Source organism: Salmo salar, chromosome 27 (genome assembly GCF_965601325.2).
Source record: "Salmo salar chromosome 27, fSalSal1, whole genome shotgun sequence".
NCBI lineage: Eukaryota > Metazoa > Chordata > Actinopteri > Salmoniformes > Salmonidae > Salmo > Salmo salar.
The window spans coordinates 31,163,323-31,179,156 of record NC_138317.1 but is presented as its reverse complement, the minus strand read 5'-3'; the positions used below and the strand labels follow the sequence as shown (position 1 = coordinate 31,179,156).

Below are 15,834 nucleotides of genomic sequence, written 5' to 3'. Positions count from 1 at the left end.
CAAGCAATGCAGATGTAGAATCACGGTGGCTAAGAAAAACTCCCTAGAAAAGGTAGGAACCTAGGAAGAAACCTAGAGAGAAACTAGGCTATGAGGGGTGGCCAGTACTCTTCTGGCTGTGCCGGGTGGAGATTATAACAGAACATGGCCAAGATGTTCAAACGTTCATAGATGACCAGCAGTGTCAAATAATAATAATCACAGTGGTTGTAGAGGGTGCAACAGGTCAGCACCTCAGGAGTAAATGTCAGTTGGCTTTTCATAGCCGATTATTCAGAGTTAGAGACAGCAGGTGCGGTGGAGAGAGAGAGTTGAAAAACAGCAGGTCCCTAGGCCTCTCTCAAGAGTCAGAGCCATGCTTAGGACATGACTCAACAGTAGGAATGTTCCCCGTCCAAGACCAAACACTATAATACCTCCAACACCCTGTCCCAAATGGTACCCTAATTCCTATTTAGTGCACTACTTTTGAGTTGTGCACTAGATATACACACTATACATGCACAAAAGTATGTGGACATCCCTTCAAATTAGTGGATTTGGCTATTTCAGCCACACCCGTTGCTGACAGGTGTATAAAATCGAGCACACAGTCATGCAATTTCTCTCTAGATAGATTAGGGTGCCATTTGCGAGGTAACCACCGAGATAAGATATATCAGAATAGATTCTTACACTGCATGGATACCCTTTACTATGGCAGAATACCTTGAAACTGCTTTAGGCCTGCTGAACAGAAACACTATCACAACACTTCCCATTAAAAAGCTGTGTCAGTGTACACACCTTCTACACAGAAAAAAGTGAAACCCTTCTCCAAATTCACTGAACTGTATCCAGCAGTATTTTTACCCTCCAACAGGTTCCATAGATACTGAATAAACACTGAGTTAGACAGAGTGAGGGTGAGACTGGGAGGAAGAGGAACGCCAAAACACTGTACCACATCATTTACCACACCAATACCATTCCACTCTTATTAGTGAACTGAAACCGAAAAGAAAATGAAGTGAAGTGAAACAGTATGGATTTCCAGGCTAGTTAATTGCAGTAGAACTGGGTTGAATACCTCAACACAAAAGGTCACTAATAGTAACAGGTAGACCTAGATTCCAGAGCACAGTCTTCATTGTGCTCTACAGAACCTTGACAACAGAAAATAACAACTGATTTACCTCAGCTGTTTGCTGAGAACTGTACACTCCTTGAGGCGTGTCTGGTTCGGCACTGGAAGTTCTAGGGTGGCCTTGTCTTATGTAACCAAGTCAACGATTAAAGCCATTACACCTTGTAAAATGACCTGGTTGAAGTTATGACAGGGTCAAAGCTACGTACTGTCATGAGAAACACTGAGGATATATATAAGTGATTTTATTTTTGTGAAAGCATCTTTGAATGGCCTTCAAGATGCTGATGCTTTCACAAAAATACAATAAATAAAAAAGCTTCATAAATCCCCATAGTGTTTCTTCTGACACGTCACCGAGTTGACAGGGCAAAGGCATCCCTGCTATGCAAAACCAGTCAGCCAGGTAGCTCAGGGCCATACAAGGACATTTCCATTTACACAGCAATCTCCCTGATTAAGATGGGGAAGGGAGTGTTCATTTGGCATGCTATGCCGAAACGCTTCAGATAGAAATAGAATGAACAGAGCAAACCAGTCAAGTGTTGTAGTGTAGACGTGTCAGTTCTGTACATCCAATGTCTAGGATTCTGGAACGCTTGGAGAATCTACCCGAGGTGACACTGTATAGATATTAGTGCTGCCCTTGGCACTGATGTAGGATCAGTGACTAACTCACCAGCAGCAAATGGGCTACTGCTCGCTCAGCCCCCTGGGATAGCAGTCCTCCACAGAGGCAGCTGCCTACTCCCATCAGTTGCTAGCTGTAATGTTAAATGTTCTACCAAATTCCAAGAGGACATGTACTAAGCCAACGCAATGGCCTTTATCGCCTCTAAGGAGGTAGAGTTATTACAGTGTTTTACAACATGTGCAGGCCAATCACCTCTCTGAGATTTCAGATAAGGAAGTGGTAGGGAAAAGTGAAAACCTCTGCCCCAATGTTTAATGCATAAGAAAACGCTCATGATAAAAAACACCCAATGACAAACTGTTAGTATGACAGCAGCCAGGGTTTCCAGAGTAGAACCTTGGATGGGTCATCTCTAGCTAGATGATGCTCTTCAATAGATGCATTAAAATAAAAGCTCAACCATCTCTGTTAATGATCGAGAGAATGGCTGCGCTTACACAGGCAGCCCAATTCTGATATTCTTTCCACTAATTGGTCTATGGACCAATAACATCGGATATTTTCACATCAGATCTTTTTCAGAGCTGATCCAATTGGTCAAAATACCAATTAGTGAAAAAAAGATCAGTCAAAGAGCCGCACAATCTCTGTATTACAGAAGCAAAGTGGACCATCTGTAACTCTTCCTCCTATCGGCATATATCCTTGACATCATCTGTAGCCCTGCCACCAACAGATCCGATCAGCTTTGATCTGCCAAAGAGCCCTGATTCATAATTAGAATAGTACAGCTATATCCATTCATTGTAATTCTAAGGGCTGACAGGTGTGGTTGTTGACCCTGATTTTAATTTCACCTTTATTTAACCAGGTAAGTCAGTTGACAACAAATTCTCATTTACAACTGCGACCTGGCAAAGATAAAGCAAAGCAGCGCGACACAAACAACACGTACAGTCAATAACACAATAGAAAAATCTGAATACAGTGTGTGCAAATGAAATAAGGAGGTAAGGCAATAAATAGGCCAATAGTAGCGAAGTAATTACAATTTAGCAATTTACACTGGAGTGATATATGTGCAGATGATGATGTGCAAGTAGAAATACTGGTGTGCAAAAGAGCACAAAAACGGGGATGAGGTAGGTTGTTGGTTGGGTTATTTACAGATGGGCTGTGTTCAGCTGCAGCGATCGGTAAGATGCTCTGATAGCTGACGCTTAAAGTTAGAGAGGGAGATATAAGACTCCAACTTCAGTGATTTTTGCAATTCGTTCCAGTCATTGGCAGCAGAGAACTGGAAGGAAAGGCGGTCAAAGGAGGTGTTGGCTTTGGGGATGACCAGTGAGATATACCTGCTGGAGCGCGTGCTACGGGTGGGTGTTGCTATGGTGACCAGTGAGCTCAACTAAGGCGGAGCTTTACCTAGCAAAGACTTATAGATGACCTGGAGCCAGTGGGTTTGGTGACAAATATGTAGCGAGGACCAGCCAACGAAAGCATACAGGTCGCAGTGGTGGGTAGTATATGGGGCTTTGGTGTCAAAACAGATTGCACTGTGATAGACTGCATCCAGTTTGCTGAGTAGAGTGTTGGAGGCTATTTTGTAAATGACATCGCCGAAGTCAAGGATCAGTAGGATAGTCAGTTTTACGAGGCTTTGTTGTGAAATAGGAAGCCGATTCTAGATTTAACTTTGGATTGGAGATGCTTAATGTGAGTCTGCAAGGAGAGTTTACAGTCTAGCCAGACACCCAGGTATTTATAGTTGTCCGCATATAAGTCAGAACCGTCCAGAGTAGTGATGCTAGTCGGGCGGGCGGGTAGCAATCGGTTGAATAGCATGCATTTCGTTTTACTTGTATTTAAGAGCAGTTGGAGGCCACGGAAGGAGAGTTGTATGGCATTGAAGCTTGTTTGGAGGTTTGTTAAAACAGTGTCCAAACAAGGGCCAGATTTATACAGAATGGTGTCATCTGCGTAGAGCTGGATCAAAGAATCACCAGCAGCGAGAGCGATATCATTGATATATACAGAGAAAAGAGTCGGCTCGAGAATTGAACCCTGTGGCACCCCATAGAGACTGCCAGAGGTCCGGACAACAGGCCCTCCGATTTGACACACTGAACTCTGAGAAGTAGTTAGTGAACCAGGCGAGGCAATCATTTGAGAAACCAAGGCTATTGAGTCTGGGTCAGGAATAGGGCTGGGAATTGCCAGGGACCTCACGATACAATATTATCACAATACTTAGGAGCAGATACGACATGTATTGCGATTCAATACTGCGATTTGATGTTCCAAACATATTGCTCACTATGTCAGCTGCAGAGAGACGAGAGAGCACGAGAAAACACGTTGGCTCACTATTTACAAAGAAAATGGAAGCGCTAGCTAATGCAGATAGTTTGAGCCAAATATCATCCCAAAACAATAATCGACCCCCCCCCCCTAATCACTAGTTAGGAAGTGTATAGCTACCTGTCTGAGAAGTCTAGCCTGACCAGTCATTCTGCTGTCATTCCAATGCACCACAAATATGCTATGCCTGTTAGAGAGGATCAGGAGACATCTCGCTTTCTCTCTCACTCACACACCTACCTGAGAGACAGGGCCAGTCTTATGTACCCATAATTTGAGGGACCGAATTTAGACCAAGCCATGTTATGAAACTCAATGAATAACCACTCTACTGTATTACTCTCTATCGGCTAAGCTGAGACATACAGAAGCCAACCCTCATGCCATACAGGGTTGCCATGGAAACGCCCGAGCGCATGGGAGGGGATGTATTCCGTTTGTTTGGGCTTCAAGGAAAATCTGATGGCATAAAACATGGGTCTATTTATATCCAGTGTAGCTGGACTTAAAGTAACTGTCCAGTGTTTCCAGATTTCAATGAAATATGACCTATAATTACAATATAAGTGAAAAAGCTCCATCCAAAACATGTTTTATTAAGTACGTTAAAAAGTAGGGGTGTGAACGCTTAAACGATCGTTAATGTTTAGAAAAAAATCCCTAAACAAAATATTTGTCACATTTTTACTGTATTAAAAATCACAGTGTCGTTATCACAACACTACCGCTGACAGGTCCCAGTTATCATCAAGGGAAACTATTTTTATTAACAAATACCTAATGCAGCAATTCAGTAACATTAGTAGGAGGAGATATGAATCTTTAAAGTTCTTTGTCACGGACATAAAGCGCTCCGCACATCGTTGTTGACAGTTGGAAAGATGGCAGAGAGTGAGAGACAAGGAAGCGACAGCAGCGAAGTCCTGTATGGAAATACTTTGAGAAATTGTGAGGTGGTGGTGAAATATATACAAACTTTTGCAAGGTGGAATTGAGCTACAGAGGCAGTACAGGTGCAATGCTTTACCATCTGAAAGGGAGTCCCAACCCATTGCTGGCAGCAGTGCGATAAAGGACAGAGTGAAAAAAAAATCACAGGGCTGATAACAGAAATGATTGCAGTTGATATGCAGACATTGTCAATGGTAGAGGATGTCAGCTTCACTGCCCCTGATGGCATATCTAGAACTCAGACTACAAGATGCCATGTTGAATAACCGCGACGGCCTGGATGGAGAAACTGTACAATGATTGCTCTGCAAGTACAAAGCATGAGCTCTCAAACACCATACGTGGTGTTAACAAAAAACGTGTCTACGAAAACACCGTCATACATCACTGCAACGAGCCTTCACCTAGATGAGAAGTAAAACATTAAGTCCCATGTACTGACAACACGGAGGAGAGGGTTGACCTGAAAACGGCATTAAGTACCATCGTTGCTAAGTAGATGGGGGACTGCCGTAAAGTGAGCATTGTCTATTAGGTAGCCAAGACTGCGTTACACTGAACTGCATTACCCTCGTAGCGGTCATACCAATGGTTTATATACATCATTGGGTCTTACGCAGGACCATATCTGAACTCCCGTCATTTTATGATTTTTCTTATCTTTTAAACAATTTTATATGGTAGTCTAAACATTAAGAACAACTGTCACATCCAGCCGCGGGAAATAGGGTGCTGCAGCACCCCCTGCAAAAAACATAATATTTTGTTTGTTTGTTGATAAAAACAAAATTGAAGTTTTTCACAAAAGTAGAGGGCCTTTACTAGGCCTGTATTAGCGGACCGATATAACCGTCTATAGTGCAGCAGCCCCACCCCGAAAACATCTTCCGCAGATATCCCTTAAAAAGCTGCTTTTTTTCTGATTGAATGGTGTGGGCATAACCCAAAAACAGAACGTGTGGGAGTATACCTTGTCATTAGAAATATTCATGGAAGTAAATGGCTGATTGGCCAGCTCATCCAATGAGCCAACCTGATGTCACCTTATATTATAGTGCCTTCAGAAAGTATTCATTCCCCTTGACTTATTCCACATTTTGTTGTGTTACAGCCTGAATTCAAAATGGATTAAAATATACTCCCCCTCCCTCTAAAAACACAATACCCCATAAAGACGAATTGGCAACACGTTTTTAGAATTTATTGCTAATTTGTGACTGACCGACTCGATCTTATGTGGCAACATTTGAAATTGTGTTTTTTACATTGGATAAAAGTAGAGACTGAGCTAGAAAATGTTATATAATACACTACAGTTAAGGAACAACAGGAAAGCAATTCTGCTTTGAAAGTTGATAAACTTGTAGCCCTACTTTTGAGAAAATGGCCCTTGAATGTTTTGGTACCCCTACTGGAGCGCTCTATGTCTAGACTCATTCAGCATTATTCATGCTCTCCCACACCCATCTCTTTACAGACTCACGAGGCAATGTGCTAAACAGATGGTAGAGAATAAAATCTATTAATTTATTAAAATCTATTAATTTTACAATAAATGTCTCCAGCTTCTCAGTTTCATATTTGAGTTGCCTGCTGCTTAAGGTCTTCAGATAACACATTCCACTTTCCTTTTTATACTTCTACAAAATGACTGACAAAAGGAGTTGGCATAAAGTTTTGTCTCAAGTGTAACAAGACTTGATGGTTAAATTTCATTTGTCTTTGTTTCATCTGACAACACCCTCTAACTAATTTATGAATAGTAAACCAGTGCTGCTAAAAGTTAGAATCAATTTTAGAATTATTTGCTTCTAAACAACCAAAGATCTAAAGGCTGGTTTATACTACGTCTATCGACATGTCCGTAGACAGTTGTTGCAGTGACATCATGAACATTCTATTGTCGTCCAACATCAAACTTGTCGTTGTGAGAAAGTATAAACACAAAAACGACAGGCTGCATGACATCAGCAGCCTTGTGGTCCAAAATAGCATAACATCCGTTTAAACCTGAATTAAGTTTACGTCAATCTAGCAAACCAGGCAACTAGCCCTAAAATGGCGCCGGAAGAAATGGCAGCAGTTTTACGGTCTCCTAACCAATTGTGCGATTATGTTTTTTTTTAATGCGTTATTTGTAACTTATTTTGTAAATAATGTTTCTGCCACTATCTCTTATGACCGAAAAGAGCTTCTAGATATCAGGACAGAGATCACTGACCTCAGATTAGAAAAATATTTTTTCAACAACAAGCAAGACTCACATGATATTCTCCAAACACCCGGCAGGGCAGACATCCCAGTTATTCACAAGAGGAAGCGACGCAGGTACAGAGGACGAAAAGCCGGATGCCTCGTCAGGACCCGCAGAAGGCGAGTAGGAAAGCTGCCGTTACCGTCAATATTACTCGCCAACTTGCAATCATTGGACAATAAATTAGACGAGGTACGATCACAAATATCCTACCAACGGAACATCAAAAACTGTAATATCCTATGTTTCACGGAATCGTGGCTGAATGACGACATGGATATTCAGCTAGCGGGATATACGCTGCACCAGCAGGATAGAACAGCACACTCCGGTAAGACAAGGGGGGGCGGTCTGTGCATATTTGTAAACAACAGCTGGTGCACAAAATCTAAGGAAGTCTCTAGATTTTGCTCTCCTGAAGTAGAGTATATTGTGATAAGTTGCAGGCCACGCTCCTTGCCTAGTGAGTTCTCAGCTATACTTTTCGTGGCTGTTTATTTACCACCACAAACAGATGCTGGCACTAAGACCGCACTCAGTTAGCTATATAAGGAAATAAGCAAACAGGAAACCACTCACCCAGAGGCGGTGCTCCTAGTGGCCGGAGACTTTAATTCAGGGAAACTTAAATCAGTTCTACCAAATTTCTATCAACATGTTAAATGTGCAACCAGAGGGAAAAAAATTCTAGATCACCTGTACTCCACACACAGAGACGCGTACAAAGCTCTCCCTCACCCTCCATTTGGTAAATCCAACCACAACTTTATCCTCCTGATTCCTGCTTACAAGCAAAAATTAAAGCAGGAAGCACCAGTGACTCTGTCAATAAAAAAGTGGTCAGATGAAGCAGATGCTAAACTACAGGACTGTTTTGCTATCACAGACTGGAACATGTTCCGGGATTCTTCTGATGACATTGAGGAATACACCACATCAGTCACTGGCTTCATCAATAAGTGCATCGAGGACGTCGTCCCCACAGTGACTGTACGTACATACCCCAACCAGAAGCCATGGATTACAGGCAACATTCGCACTGAACTAAAGGGTAGAGCTGCCGCTTTCAAGGTGCGGGACTCTAACCCGGAAGCTTACAAGAAATCCCGCTATGCCCTGCGACGAACCATCAAACAGGCAAAGCGTCAATACAGGACTAAGATTGAATCATACTACACCGGCTCCGACGCTCGTTGGATGTGGCAGGGCTTGCAAACTATTACAGACTACAAAGGGAAGCACAGCCGCGAGCTGCCCAGTGACACGAGCCTACCAGACAAGCTAAATAACTTCTATGCTCACTTCGAGGCAAGCAACACTGAGGCATGCATGAGAGCATCAGTTGTTCCGGACGACTGTGTGATCACGCTCTCCGTAGCCGACGTGAGTAAGACCTTTAAAACATGTCAACGTACACAAGGCTGCAGGGCCAGACGGATTACCAGGACGTGTGCACCAGGCATGTGCTGCCCAAGTGGCAGGTGTCTTCACTGACATTTTCAACATGTCCCTGATTGAGTCTGAAATACCAACACGTTTCAAGCAGACCACCATAGTCCTTGTGCCCAAGAACACAAAGGCAACCAGCCTAAATGACTACAGACTCGTAGCACTCACGTACGTAGCCATGAAGTGCTTTGAAAGGCTGGTAATGGCTCACATCAACACCATTATCCCAGAAACCCTAGACCCACTCCAATTTGCATACCGCCCAAACAGATCCACAGAAGATGCCATCTCTATTGCACTCCACACTGCCCTTTCCCACCTGGACCAAAGGAACACCTATGTGAGAATGCTATTCATTGACTACAGCTCAGCGTTCAACACCATAGTACCGTCAAAGCTCATCACTAAGCTAAGGAACCTGGGACTAAACACCTCCCTCTGCAACTGGATCCTGGACTTCCTGACGGGCCGCCCCCAGGTGGTGAGGGTAGGTAGCAACACATCTGCCACGCTGATCCTCAACATTGGAGCTCCCCAGGGGTGCATGCTCAGTCCCCTCCTGTACTCCCTGTTCACCCACGACTGCATGGCCAGGCACGACTCCAACACCATCATTAAGTTTGCAGACGACACAACAGTGGTAGGCCTGATCACCGACAACGACGAGACAGCCTATAGGGAGGAGGTCAGAGACCTGGCCAGGTGGTGCCAGAATAACAACCTATCCCTCAAAGTAACCAAGACTAAAGAGATGATTCTGGACTACAGGAAAAGGAGCACTGAGCACGCCCCCATTCTCATCGACGGGGCTGTAGTGGAGCAGGTTGAGAGCTTCAAGTTCGTTGGTGTCCACATCAACAAACTAGAATGGTCCAAACACACCAAGACAGTCGTGAAGAGGGCACGACAAAGCCTATTCCTCCTCAGGAAACTAAAAAGATTTGGCATGGGCCCTGAGATCCTCAAAAGGTTCTACAGCTGCAACGTCGAGAGCATCCTGACCGGTTGCATCACTGCCTGGTACGGCAATTGCTCGGCCTCCGACTGCAAGGCAATTCAGAGGGTAGTGCGTATGGCCCAGTACATCACTGGGGCAAAGCTGCCCGCCATCCAGGACCTCTACACCAGGCGGTGTCAGAGGAAGGCCCTAAAAATTGTCAAAGACCCCAGCCACCCCAGTCATAGACTGTTCTCTCTACTACCACATGGCAAGCGGTACCGGAGTGCCAAGTCTAGGACAAAAAGGCTTCTCAACAGTTTTTACCCCCAAGCCATAAGACTCCTGAACAGGTAAACAAATGGTTACCCGGACTATTTGCATTGTGTGCCCCCCCCAACCCCTCTTTTACGCTGCTGCTACTCTCTGTTTATCATATATGCTTAGTCACTTTAACTATACATTCATGTACATACTACCTCAATTGGCCCGACCAACCAGTGCTGCCGCACATTGGCTAACCGGGCTATCTGCATTGTGTCCCACCACCCGCCAACCCCTCTTTTTACACTACTGCTACTCTCTGTTCATCATATATGCATAGTCACTTTAACCATACCTACATGTACATACTACCTCAATAAGCCTGACTAACCGGTGTCTGTATATAGCCTTGCTACTGTTATTTTCAAATGTCTTTTTACTGTAGTTTTATTTCTTTACTTACCTACACACACACACACCTTTTTTTGCACTATTGGTTAGAGCCTGTAAGTAAGCATTTCACTGTAAGGTCTGCACCTGTTGTATTCGGCGCACGTGACAAATAAACTTTGATTTGATTTTGCTTTGAACTAAAAACAACTTTCTGGCTAGCCAGTTCAAATAATGACCATATCATAGCTGACATCTTAAAACTTTAGCTAATTTGTATTCATTATAACAGTAAAATAAACTCACAACAAGATCACTATTTACAAGTTAAATGGTGAGCTAATTACAGGAAATAGCTTATGATTGTGAGTGTTACAAAATAAAAGCAGGGCATTCTACCTGAGAATTTTAGAACTTGGTCTCATTGGCCTAACGTTATATCCTAATTTGACATTTGAGCAGGTCATGTTCTTCACATTACCGTTTCTAGTAAACACACACTAAATCAAATACAATCTAAGTGTATTTGTCACATGCACAGGATACAGAATGTGTAAAGAGTACAGTGAAATAGTTATTTGCATACTGGAGTCTTTTGTTTAGACATACAGCTAGCTAGCTAAACAATGATCCATAATCCCAACTCACAATGTTACTACACTGCATGAAAGTGAAGGTAGCTAAAGCTAACCAACTAGGTTCAATGTTAGCTAGCTAGCTAACATTAGGCTATAACTAGCAATGCAAATGGCTCTGAGAAAATGTTTAAAGATGTAGCTAAACCAGAGGCAGGTGTTTTATACAACAGCCTTCTGTTTCTCTTTGCAATCAAATGCCAGAATTTTCTCCACCTCCTTAGCAATCATACTCTGCTTCCACTAGGCATTCCACTGATTTCAAAGCTTGGTCCTCCAGAAAGTGGAGAGCATCAGGAACACTAAGTTCTTCATGATATATACAGTTGAAGTCAGAAGTTTACATACACCTTAGCCAAATACATGTATACTCAGTTTTTACACTTCCTGACATTTAATCCTAGTAAAAAGTCCCTATTTTAGGTCAGTTACGATCACCACTTTATTTTAAGAATGTGAAATGTCAGAATAATAGTAGAGAGAATTATTTATTTCAGCTTTTATTTCATTCATCACATTCCCAGTGGGTCATAAGTTTACATACACTCAATTAGTATTTGGTAGCATTGCCTTTAAATTGTTCAACTTGGGTCAAGCGTTTTGGGTAGCCTTCCACACACTTCCCACAATAAGTTGGGTGAATTTTGGCCCATTCCATCTGACAGAGCTGGTGTAACTGAGTCAGGTTTGTAGGCCTCCTTGCTCGCACATGCTTTTTCAGTTCTGCCCACAAATTTTATATGGGATTGAGGTCAGGGCTTTGTGATGGCCATGATGCCATCTATTTTGTGAAGTGCACTAGTCCCTCCTGCAGCAAAGCACCCCCACAACATGATGCTGCCACACCTGTGCTTCACGGTTGGGATGTTGTTCTTCAGCGTGCAAGCCTCCCCCTTTTTCCTCCAAACAAAACAATGGTCATTATGGCCAAACAGTTCTATTTTTGTTTCATCAGACCAGAGGATATTTCTCAAAAAATTACAATCTTTGTCCCCATGTGCAGTTGCAAACCGTAGTCTGGCTTTTTTTTAATGGCGGTTTTGGAGCAGTGGCTTCTTTCTTGCTGAGCGGCATTTCAGGTTGTGTCGATATAGGACTCATTTTACTGTGGATATAGATACTTTGTACCTGTTTCCTCCAGCATCTTCACAAGGTCCTTTGCTGTTGTTCTGTGATTGATTTGCACTTTTCGCACCAAAGTACGTTCATCTCTAGGAGACAGAACGTATCATCTTCCTGAGCGGTATTTCATTTTACCTATATTTAACTTGGCAAGTCAGTTAAGAATAAATTCTTACTTTCAATGACGGCCTAGGAACAGTGGGTTAACTGCCATGTTCAGGGGCAGAACGACAGATTTGTACCTTGTCAGCTCGGGGATTCGAACTTGCAACCTTTAGGTTACTAGTCTAACACTAACCACTAGGCTACGCTGCGTGGTCCCATGGTGTTTATCCTGTTAGGGCTAGGGGGCAGTATTTACACCGCCGGATAAAAAACGTACCCGATTTAATCTGGTTACCACTCCTACCCAGTAACTAGAATATGCATATACTTATTACATATGGATAGAAAACACCCTAAAGTTTCTAAAACTGTTTGAATGGTGTCTGTGAGTATAACAGAACTCATTTGGCAGGCAAAAAACTGAGAAGGTTTCATGCAGGAAGTGGCCTGTCTGACAAGGTGTCGTTCTTCTTGTCTCTGTTTATTGAAGAGTGAGGATCTTAGCTGTCCCGTGACACTTCCTACGGCTGCCATAGGGTCTCAGAAGGCGGTAAAAAGCTGAATCGTGGCTTTGCAGGCTCTGGCTGAAAAAAAGTAGCGCGTTTGGGTAGTGGCTGGTTACAGTACTGTGAGACTCAGGCTCGTGCCCGCGTCGACCGAAAGCTTTGTTTACTTTCCTCTGTTTAGCTAAATGGACATTCCCGGTCGGAATATTATCGCTTTTTTACGAGAAAAATTGCATAAAAATGGATTTTAAACAGCGGTTGACATGCTTCGAAGTACGGTAATGGAATATTTAGATTTTTTTTGTCACGAATTGCGCCATGCGCACGACCCTGATTTACCATTTCAGATAGTGTCTGGGACGCACGAACAAAACGCCGCTATTCGGATATAACGATGGATTATTTTGGACCAAACCAACATTTGTTATTGAAGTAGCAGTCCTGGGAGTGCATTCTGACGAAGACAACAAAAGGTAATCAAACTTTTATAATAGTAAACCTGATATTGGTGAGTGCTAAACTTGCCGGGTGTCTAAATAGCTAGCCCGTGATGCCTGGGCTATGTACTTAGAATATTGCAAAATGTGCTTTCACCAAAAAGCTATTTTAAAATCGGACATATCGAGTGCATAGAGGAGTTCTGTATCTATAATTCTTAAAATAATTGTTATGCTTTTTGTGAACGTTTATCGTGAGTAATTTAGAAAATTGTTAGTGAATTCGCCGGAAGTTTGCGGGGGGTATGCTAGTTCTGAACGTCACATGCTAATGTAAAAAGCTGGTTTTTGATATAAATATGAACTTGATTGAACAAAACATGCATGTATTGTATAACATAATGTCCTAGGGTTGTCATCTGATGAAGATCAAAGGTTAGTGCTGCATTTAGCTGTCTTCTGGGTTTTTGTGACATTATATGCTAGCTTGAAAAATGGGTGTCTGATTATTTCTGGCTTGGTACTCTGCTGACATAATCTAATGTTTTGCTTTCGTTGTAAAGCCTTTTTGAAATCGGACAGTGTGGTTAGATTAACGAGAGTCTTGTCTTTAAATAGCTGTAAAATAGTCATATGTTTGAGAAATTGAAGTAATAGCATTTCAAATGTTTTGAAAATCGCACCACAGGATTCAACTGGCTGTTACGTAGGTGGGACGAATTCGTCCCGCCTAGCCCAGAGAGGTTAAACTTGCGTACTATTGTTTGTATAGATGAACGTGGTACCTTCAGGCATTTGGAAATTGCTCCCAAGGATGAACTAGACTTGGGGAGGTCTTGGCTGATTTCTTTTGATTTTCCGATGATGTCAAGCACAGAGGCACTGAGTTTGAAGGTAGGCCTTGAAATACACCCACAGGTACGCCTCTAATTGACTCAAATGATGTCAATTAGCCTATCAAAAGCTTCTAAAGCCATGACATCATTTTCTGGAATTTTCCAAGCTGTTTAAAGGCACAGTCAACTTAGTGTATGTAAAATTCTGACCCACTGGAATTGTGATACAGTGAATTATAAGTGAAATAATCTGTCTGTAAACAATTTTTGGAAAAATGACTTGTGTCATTCACAAAGTAGATGTCCTAACCGACTTGCCAAAACAGTTTTTTGTTAACAAGAAATGTGGAGTGGTTGAAAAACGAGTTTTAATGACTCCAACCTAAGTATATGTAAACTTCCGACTTCAACTGTATATAAAAGAATCTGCATTAGAAAGGATTACCTACACATATTGAGCAGCTCATGTTCTAGACAGAAGCATGCTACAAGGCAGACCAATCCGAGATCTTCTCTTGGCATGTCCAGCCTATCCATTATCTCAGCCAATCATGGCTAGTGGGAAGGTTCCTGACTTTTTCCATGGCTAAACTAACTAGGCTCCTAATATAACAATTGTATTAATATTTACAGATGGCATTCATATGCCTTAATTACAAACTTGTAAGTTCACATGTTCCAGAAGGCATTTCTGACAACAAAAAAAACAGATTTAAAAAAAATGGTTAACTGTAAATGCCTCTCCTGTGAAGTAGTGACGCGTGACATACGCTTAGTTTCCTGAAACGAGTTACATTTACTGAAAATTGAATACAGAAATATCGACATCTAAGAGCTTTCCACACCTGGATTGTGCAACATTTGCCCATTCTTTTCAAAGAACTTTATGCTCTGTCCAATTGGTTGTTGATCATTGCTAGACAACCATTCAGGTCTTGCCATAGTTTTTCAAGTACACTGAACAAAAATATAATGTAAAGTGTTGGTCCCATGTTTCATGAGCTGAAATTAAAGATCCCAGAAATTTTCCATATGCACAGAAAGCACATGTATCTCTCAAATTTTGTGCACAAATTTGTTTACATCCCTGTTAGTGAGTATTTCTCCTTTGCCAAGATAATCCATCCTCCTGACAGGTGTGACATATCAAGAAGCTGATTAAACAGCATGATCATTGCACAGGTGCATCTTGTACTGTGGACAATAGCACATCCGGCTTCTTCACCTGCAGAATGGTCTGAGACCAGCCACCTGATGAAACTGTGGGTTTGCACAACCAAAGAATTTCTGCACAAACTGTTTCTGACAGTCTCAGTGAAGCTCATCTACGTGCTCATCATTCTCACCAGGGTCATGGCCTGACTGCAGTTCGGCATTGTAACCGACTTTAGTGAGAAAATTCTCACCTTCGATGGGCACTGGCACGCTGGAGAAGTGTGCTCTTTACAGATGAATCCCGGTTTCAACTGTACAGTGCAGATGGCAGACAGCGTGTATGGCGTTGTGTGGGTGAGCAGTTTGCTGATGTCAATGTTGTGAACAGAGTTCCCCATGGTGGCAGTGGGGTTATGGTATGGGCAGGCATAAGCTACGGACAATGAACACAATTGCATTTTATCGATGGCAATTTGAATGCACAGAGATACCGTGATGAGATCCTGAGTCCCATTGTCGTGCCTGTCATCCGCCAATGCACTGCCCCTTGTCACCAGCATTTGTACACCATTCCTGGAAGCTGAAAATGGCCTGCATATTCAGACATGTCACCCATTGAGCATGTTTGGGATGTTCTGGATTGACGCGTACGACAGCGTGTTCCAGTTTCCA

General features: G+C 42.5%; 1 protein-coding gene across 9 annotated transcripts in view; it reads right to left on the bottom strand.

Annotated features, from left to right (window-relative positions):
* The window catches only part of LOC106588858 (oxysterol-binding protein-related protein 3), a 40,479-nt gene that overhangs the window by 21,942 nt on the left and 2,703 nt on the right, over window positions 1–15,834 (bottom strand). The window contains exon 1 of one of the 9 annotated variants that reach the window (XM_014178341.3): window positions 4,362–4,494. The exons of the other annotated variants lie outside the window; for them this stretch is intronic. The gene's annotated coding sequence lies outside the window, so the exon portion shown is untranslated. Of the gene's footprint in view, window positions 1–4,361; window positions 4,495–15,834 lie in introns of those variants that run through there. 9 annotated transcript variants of the gene reach the window in all.